The sequence below is a fragment of the Haemaphysalis longicornis genome, unplaced genomic scaffold, assembly GCF_048455015.1.
Source record: "Haemaphysalis longicornis isolate Haplotype H1 unplaced genomic scaffold, Haemaphysalis longicornis Haplotype H1 scaffold_1, whole genome shotgun sequence".
Lineage (NCBI taxonomy): Eukaryota > Metazoa > Arthropoda > Arachnida > Ixodida > Ixodidae > Haemaphysalis > Haemaphysalis longicornis.
In genome coordinates, this window is record NW_027526203.1 from 486193586 (window position 1) to 486201906 (window position 8321).

Consider the following 8321-nt stretch of genomic DNA (forward strand, 5'->3'; position numbering starts at 1 on the left):
AGGCCCATCGCTGTTGTTCCTGCTGAAATTGTATGAATGCCCACCTGCTATGGTCTCGCCCGAGACTGGCAGTATTGAAAATAAATAAATAAATAAATAAATAAATAACCCACGGCAGTGCGTAAGCCTTAGGTGGGTTTTATTATTTCATCAAATGTAACCCGTGCAATTGCAAACTGGTATTAATTTGAGGTTTTGTAAGAAGCAGTAAAATAGCTCAAAGAAGAAAAACCGTTTCACGAAACAGTACGGCAGGTATGTTTGGGTAATGACACTCAGTGCCTCACCTTCGCTCTTTTAGCGTAGAGCGCACCGCTGGTCTGGCAACCATTCAGCCAAAATGTTACCGAATGGAGGCCTTTTGTAATTGTTATTGGTAACTGATGCGTCAATATGCTGCGGTCCGTGCTCGTTGACGAAAAAAGGGGCAGCTTACTATCATCGCTGACCTCTGTTACCCTTGGGCGTCAGTATAAAACGTCCACAAACGCAGTGGTAACGTTGAACAGGGCGCAGGCGAGTCGCCCACAGCAAGCATGCAGCGGTGCCCACAGAATGTGCGTCAAACACACGGCTGGCGAGCAGTGCGTTAGCGCGGCGAGCAGATGGTAATAATAACAAAAAGACGGCGAGGAAACAAGCAAGCAGCACACCGCAGGGGGTGGTGTTGCTCGTAGTCGTCGTATGCGGCCGATCGGCGAAAGCCACAGTGCAACGATGAAGGGTTTCGTTTTCGGCGTCGGCCCCGACCATGGTGTTAGATAGTTAAGGTGACTGAACGCGCAGCTCCCCCAAAGCATAGAGTTTCATACTAATATATACTAGAGGGAAATCTGGCGCTGCATTCGCGGGCCGCCGTGGGCGGCGCCATTGCAGCTAGCGACGTTCCTCGCCTCCTTGGCTTGGTTAGCCACATGGCTTCTTTTTCGTCTTGAAGCCAAAAGGGTAACATTGTTTTTTTGTTCATCTTCCATAAAGCTTCTAAATAATCCCTGACAAATAAATCTTTCTGGAGCTTTAGTTTTATAATAACAGAACAAATTTGATTAATCTTCTGCAGTAATATTGTTGCATTTTTGAAGCCAAAGCCAACGTTTCAGCCTGTTCGTGAGCCACGCCAAGGACAAGTGGAACGTGCCTGCCCGGTACATGACGGCACGCTCGCTGAAGCGCGGCTCCCATAGACAGTGGCGCCAGATTTCCCTCTAGTATATATTAGTAATATTAGTATGAAACTCTATGCCCCAAACGAGCGGGCGCATCGAGTTAATGAGCGTAGTTCGCGCGCCTTCCGAGAGAGGGCGGTGGCGCACTGCGAAGCATTAGCGGGCCGCGGTCGCTGCAAGTTTCTCCTCTCTCTCGCGCGCGCGCGCGCTTCACTGTTGTTGTTTCGACTTGTCAGCGCATATGTCTTTCGACAATGGGAAGAAAATGCTTTGTAACACGGTGTAATACCGGTTTCAAGTCCTGCCAGCAAAAGTTTTCTGTTTTCGGCCCCGAAGGACGAAGCTCGCCTGAAACTTTGGAGACATGCCATTCCGCGGAAGGATCGGATCCTTCAAGCGTCGGACCACGTGTGCGAGCGACATTTCGAGCCCCGCTTTTTCTCAAAGACCTGGACGGCTGAGTACAACGGGAACGTCCTTGTGAGTACCCCACGTCGAGCATGCCTATCTGACGACGCAGTGCCGTCGATATTTCCCGATTGTCCAGCACACCTCTCCAAACTGGTAAAACATCGGAAGAGACCAGCGGTCAGGCAGCCTGCCGACGTTCCTAGGCAAAAGCGCCTTCATCGGGCTGATAGGACCGAGAATGCTGAAGAAGCAGTTGATCCCAAGGACAGTGACCTTGATCATGCAGGACCTTCATCCAGTGAAAGCACCGATGCGGCTCCCTTCGAGGTTGGCGCTCCGGAAGTCATTCCGTCAGCCGAGGGGTCTCGTCAACAAGTTTTTAACAACTTGTTCGAGCTATCAGCCTCCGCAGTTCTTCCGTCTATATCATGGGGCTATCACAGGCGGGACACGGATGGAATCCGAAACGTTGCTTTTGCAGAGATGCAGTGGAGCACAAGTCCAAAGCGGCGCGGACTGAGCACACACGCCGCCACTTCTGCAGAGAGCAGTCATTTGGTCACAATAACGGTTGTTGACATTGACCAGGACATGCAGGTGTCTGTAGTTGTGGTGGGAAGGTGCGCATCAGTCGATGAGTTTCACATCCGGGATGACGTTGCTACAACGGAAGATATCAAGACGTTTCTGCAAAGCTTGCATGAGATGCCCATTTGTGGCGGAGGGCCAAAGACAAGTGTGTATCCGCTGGCACATCCAGAGAGCGCATCTGTCGATGTATGCAATCGGTGGCGATACAAAAAGTGCCCCCTTCTTGTTCGTGGGAACAACAGCACATGCAAGTGGTGCTCAAATTTATCTGACACACTCCGTATTCGTTCACTCCGTATGTGTTCAGAAGTGCGAGTGTGGAAGATTGTATTGTTTATTATGTGACAGGGTATTTGTGTAGGAAGCTTCTGAGGCACACGGTTTGCTCACAATGTAAGCTGGGGCTTGTCTCACAGACGACAACCACAGAAAAGCCCGAATCTTCTTTTGTAAACTGCAAGACTCGTGGAAACCTGCTGCACCCTACTACCGACGTGTTTAATCTGGTTTGCGCCACAGAAACTTGCTTTCAGAAGCACTCTGCGAGCAAGTTTGCTTACGAGCAAACTCTGGATGAGGTGATAGACAACTTTCATTTGTCATTTCCGTGTGCCGCTCACAAGACAGACATAATCGCCCAGATATTGCATTATTATATCTCAATGAGAATGAGGCAGTAATACAAACAAAAAGCGCACGAAAGGGCAAACAAAACACGAGAGCTTAGAAAGAAATCTAAGCTGGTGTAATGCCCAATTTCCGTACTGGTGACTGATTATTCGTTGCTGTTTTGGGGGTTTTACGTGCCAAGAACACCTTATGTATATGAGGCACGCCGTTCTTTATTTCTTTCATGTACCTCAATCCGCTGCTGTAAATAGTTCAATAAAACTTGTCTTCATTTGTTTTCTTTATTTCTGATATTGTGCTGGAACAGCAAGAATGAGGAATGATTTAGCCTGATTTACCGGCTGCAGAAATCAAGCTAGGAGAGTGCTTACCAATTATACCTCGCTACAGCGAAGATTAAAGGCTTACTTGGATCTCACTCATCTACAACACGTTCTCGAAACGCTCGTAATTAACCGCAATGCTGACGTTTGCGTTCGGTAGGAATCCTAGATTTCCATTGCATTGCGAACACGCGCTATGTTGCGACTGATCGCGCCTTAAGCGATTTACTTCCTGAAAAGCAGACAACACTTCAACCATTCTGTTCGCAATACACTTCACTGCTACTCTTGTCTTATTTGAACCAAGTTCAATGAACTGGCCAGTCCGCTAGAATATGTTCATTTTTCCCGCGCTCGTACCCGCGCCGCGCCTTCCTCGCAGCGGCCCGCAACTAGAGTGAACTAGTATTCTAGTTCATTCTACCGCAGCCGCCGGAGCGGCCCGCTATGGCCCGCAGTGCGCCAGCGCCATCTGTCGCGGCAATCGGAAATGCCGGCGTTAACTCGCCGCGCCGGCTGCCTCCGTCGGCTCACCTCTCTTTATCTAACACCATGGCCCCGACAGCAGATTGCAGACGACAGGGGAGAATATTTCCTCCCCCGTTTCGGTGTTTCGTAGAGGCCGTACAGAGGGCGCTACGTGTAACGAGCTAAAGGGAGAATCTCGCTGGTCCGGGGGAGAAAACCCTCGATTTCCTCCCTTTTTCTACCCTTTTTTCTTAGAGGGTGGGGCTTTTTTCAGGTGTTCATTGAGGAACGTGTACTCCGGCCCATGTGACGATGCGTCGAAAACGACTCGAACCTTGCTAGTCGTGGACTCGCTGCGAATTACGGCATGATGCGGCATGTAGTACACCTGAATGGGTGACGGTTCGATTTCCTTTACCCGCTCTGCGTGACCCAAAGTCATGTAGCACCGAATGGTGGAGTCGTATTGTTGCCCAAATTCAGAATTGCGCCGCAATTTCATCTCGAGAGCCAGAAGTCTCTTCATAGCTTGAGTCTTGTTTTAGTTCAAGCGACCACCATTATCTTTCCATGGGAGAGCAATCTCGTAGCGGTCCTCCTGAAACTTTACGTTACGCTTGAACTCACAGAGAACGTCCGAGGCCTCATTTATGGTATTCTCCTGGTCCACAATACCTATGCTCTCAAGCTCGCAGAACTTCTGCATGATGCTGTCTGCTGGTTCCGCTGACTCACTCACACGTAGAACGCAGGGATTCAGCTTCAAATTAACGGATGTATTTAATGAAAGAGGTCCTTGAAACATCCATCCGAAGACGCAGTCAAGAGCCGCCATGCCTGCGTTACCATAGTAGCGCTTTATCTCTCCAGTCATCATCAGCTGCCAGAGGTGATCACAGCCCACAAGCAGCCCAATGCCAGGTACGGCTGCCATGCCAGGTATACAAAGTTTGTCGGCGATGTTGTGAGCACTGTCTTCTGGTGTCTTCACGAGGTCATGTTCAACCGGCACTTGGACAACATCTTCGCAAATGAATGGAACTTCAATGGCTTGTATGAGATACTCCGCACCGTCGTACTGACTGCGAAGACGTTCTTCCATGAGGCGCCGAAGCTGTGAAGTTGCAGCCGCTTGTCCGAACGCACGGAGTAAGATAAAGAGGAGCGCCGACTGTGGCCCAGAAAAAAATCAATTGCGAGGGATGGATAACGTCCCCGCGCAACCGGGCGCCCAGCTTTCATGTGCACTTTACTCTGATCCTCTTTCGCGCCGCTCTCGTCGTTGTGCCTTTGTACGTTGCTCTCCCTTGCTCGCTCTTCGCACGGCCGGACTGGAGCAGCGGCGAGCGCGCACTTTGAAAGTGCGCGCCCGCCGCTCCTCCAGCCCGGCCGTGCTCTTCGCGGCGGCTTGTTTCCTTTCGCCGCAACGTCTGTCTTCTAACATGTCAAACTCTGCGCGCAATCACGATGCGCGCGCGGAATCTAAATCACGGTTTGCGGCCGCAATGAGCCGCGGGGTAATCGCACACCGCCACGTGTGTGACGACTGCTTATTCTCTGACAGGGAACGTTTAGTCTGGACTAATCAAGGCGGACTAAAGAATATCGATATAACCCAGAAGATCTAAGATAAAATCGTACGACGGCGGTTTCGGAAGAACCACACAATAAATGAGCCAGAGTAATATCGCACACTGCAACATGCACTCTAGCCTGATTTGGCTTACGGTAAAGCGGTACAGCGCAAAAATCGCTCTTTCTAGGCCGCCCGCTACCCTATCTTCTGCACACAAGCAACGTTTCCGTCCGCAGTCGACATAGGCGTGCGGCATTGATGCATACAGTTCCACACAAGAAATTTACGGCTGCCGCTTTGCCATGAATATGGAAAGGCGCTGTCAGCGTTATTACGCAAGCAAAGAATTTCGAACGCTATTTTGCTTCAACCCGCGTCGTAACTTACGGCCCCATGTTCACTGTCACTGTGCGGTCGAGTAATCTTGTCGATGCCGCCAGCGCATACCGCCAGATGCATTGCTGAGCATTGTGTTCTGATGACCTGGTTTGTGAAAATAAAGTTGTTCTAGAATAAAGAGCGAAGCCGGATAATAACCTATATTGCGTCATAAGAAGTGCTTGCGGGTATTCTAAAATTTCATTTAATTTAAACAATTTAAATTACCTTAAAGTAAATTTGTAACATCTGCTGAATCTACACCTCTCTTATAATGTTATCTTAATAATGGCGGCATCGACGGAAGTCTGCCCTCTTGCATGTCGCATCTACGTGTCCTAATTAACAGCTCCACAACCAGTTGCGGGGTCGCAAGTACTCAGAAATTAGAGAGAGAGGGGGAGAAAGCAAATGATGTGTCGAAAACGCGTGGAACATATTGGTAGTAAGTGAAGTTGTGATACGGAAACATTTCTCGAAGCGTCCCGCGCGTGCCCCTGGCATGGTTATTATGGCACTATTCACAACTAGCCTGTGAATGAGCACGAGGTCGCGGCTTCGATTCCCGGCCGCGGCGGCCGCTTTTCTGATGGAGGCGAAAAGCAAAAACGCCCGTGTGTACGAGATTTCGGCGCACGATAAGTGGTCAAAATTAATCCGGAGCCCTCCACTACGGCGCATCGGCTGCGTTGCGTCGGCGCGTTAAACCCCACAATCAATCAATGAACAACTAGCCTGAATTGATGAAAGAAGCAGCTGTTCGTGATATCCAAATCGTTAAGTTGATTCAAAACTCAGCGTGGCCTTCAAAAGCACCTAGCCCCAATCATCATTTTTCAAGCAACTTTCCGCGTTTTACGTGCTCTCCGCACCAAGGAGCAAGCTGCTTTCGACTGTGTGGATGTAGTTCTCTGGAGCGCCGCGCTATACGGTAACGTGGTATGCAGTACAGTTGAGTCCACTTATAACGATACCGTTTATATCAATATATCGGGTATAACGATACACAGCTATGGCACCGTCCGCTTTTTTATGCTTTTCATGGGAAAAGAAACGGCTTATTACAATGCTCCAGTGCCGCGATATCGGATATAACGATTGAATCGGGTTGCAGCAAGCACCGAAAATGCGAGGTGCCGCCGGTTCTCCACGCCAACCACACCGACACCATGCGCCGCTATGCGCCTCGCATCCTGTCCACCCCTCAGAAAACGAGTCAACTGCGCAGTTTACGAGGACGCGAGAGGAGGAGGGGAACAGTTCTCCTTCCAAACACCCCTTCTGAAGCCGCCGCTTTGGTCCCGTCCGCGTGCCTGCTGCTTTTTAATTTGACTGGGTGCCTCTTTAACTACCTCCGTTTTTTCGCGGATCAGACGTCAGGGCCGGTGTTTCGGAAACGTCTGAGCGCCTGACTGAACAGACGATCGTTGCGCGGATACGTGCTGCGGACAGCGGTGTCAGTGACAACTCTCAGGACGACGCGGTTGCACAGCCTACGCAGGAGGCCCTACGCACGATTGTCTCTCAGGGACTTCGCTTCCAACAAGGACCCTTCACTCAGCTATGTGAAGCACCTATAGATTCGCTTGAAAAAGATGTGCGCCAGCTTCATGTGCAGCAAACAAAGCTGACCGAGCATGGTTTCTTTTCACCAAATAGCCAGCAGTACAACCTTGCTTGAGCTCTGTTTAGAGCTCAGCTACGTCTTTTTATGTAGCAACCCACATAAAACAATCACCGGTTACAACGATGGGATTTTCTTGGCACTTGGATATTGTTATAAGTGGACTAGACTGTACCAGCTGTACGCATAGTGCAATGCGGGCTGTCGTATGCAGTTCCAAAAGAGAAGAAAGCTCGGGGCTGCACCCCCGCGTGATACCGATAGATACTGAAGCAATTCGGCATGTAAGCTTATTGCTTAGCATTCATTCCGATTTTGGGACAGCAAGTTTAGTTTACAAGTGGCGAGAAGGTGGACGGCACTTTTAAAATAGCTATTGGTTAGAACTAGTTGGCTTCTGTCGGCTTTTGTAATACATGTAGGACACAACAGAATTCCCATTCGCCAATTTACGGAACGTAGTGCCATTCGTGGCCCGAAGTGCGGAAAAGGAAGTGTTTCTCTAGCGGCCAGATGTCTCAATATGGTCTCTACATTTCGTATTCCCGTTGTGCAAACACATCCTTAACGTATCTTCGCCGTACGACAACTTAATTCCGTCGGGTAGCGGTTACCCAGGAGGTGCTGTCGAACCATGTTAACCAGGCCCGCAACGGACGCGAATAGTAGAAGTAGAGCCACTTTATAAGCTGCGCCAAATGAACCGCCTCCGAAGCAGACGACCAATTCAGCCGGAATGCGCCTCGAGCAGCTCCAGAGCCCGGGGATCGAGGCGCCATTCGCAGCGCCATCTACACTGTGCTCCGCGAGTGAGGGACATTAAGGGCCCGTCGGAGAGAGCGAAGTCGGCGCTCCTGTTTCAACTGGAGACTCGCACTTCCGAGCTCTTTCAGGCCTAGGGTCTTAAAAATGTCCTCGAATAAACGTTGTCTGGCCTCCAACGTCTGCTATTGCACGAATCTATGCGGAACGCTCACTTCCGACAACCCAAGTCCGGAACGTCTGCAGGAGTACCTCGTTAGTCAAGTATGAATACTTGCTTGTGTGAAGGCTGTTACCTTTCACACTCTTTGTGACTTCAACTTTCTTGGGTTGGCACGTTGGGTCGCACATAGATGAAACGTGCCTCCCTTGACACTTGCTGCACTCTACCT

General features: G+C 50.0%; 1 pseudogene; it reads left to right on the top strand.

The window, feature by feature from the left end:
* Positions 1 to 1420: 1420 nt before the first annotated feature.
* LOC144162874 (uncharacterized) lies at positions 1421 to 3899 on the top strand (annotated as a pseudogene).
* The last annotated feature ends 4422 nt before the right edge of the window (positions 3900 to 8321 follow it).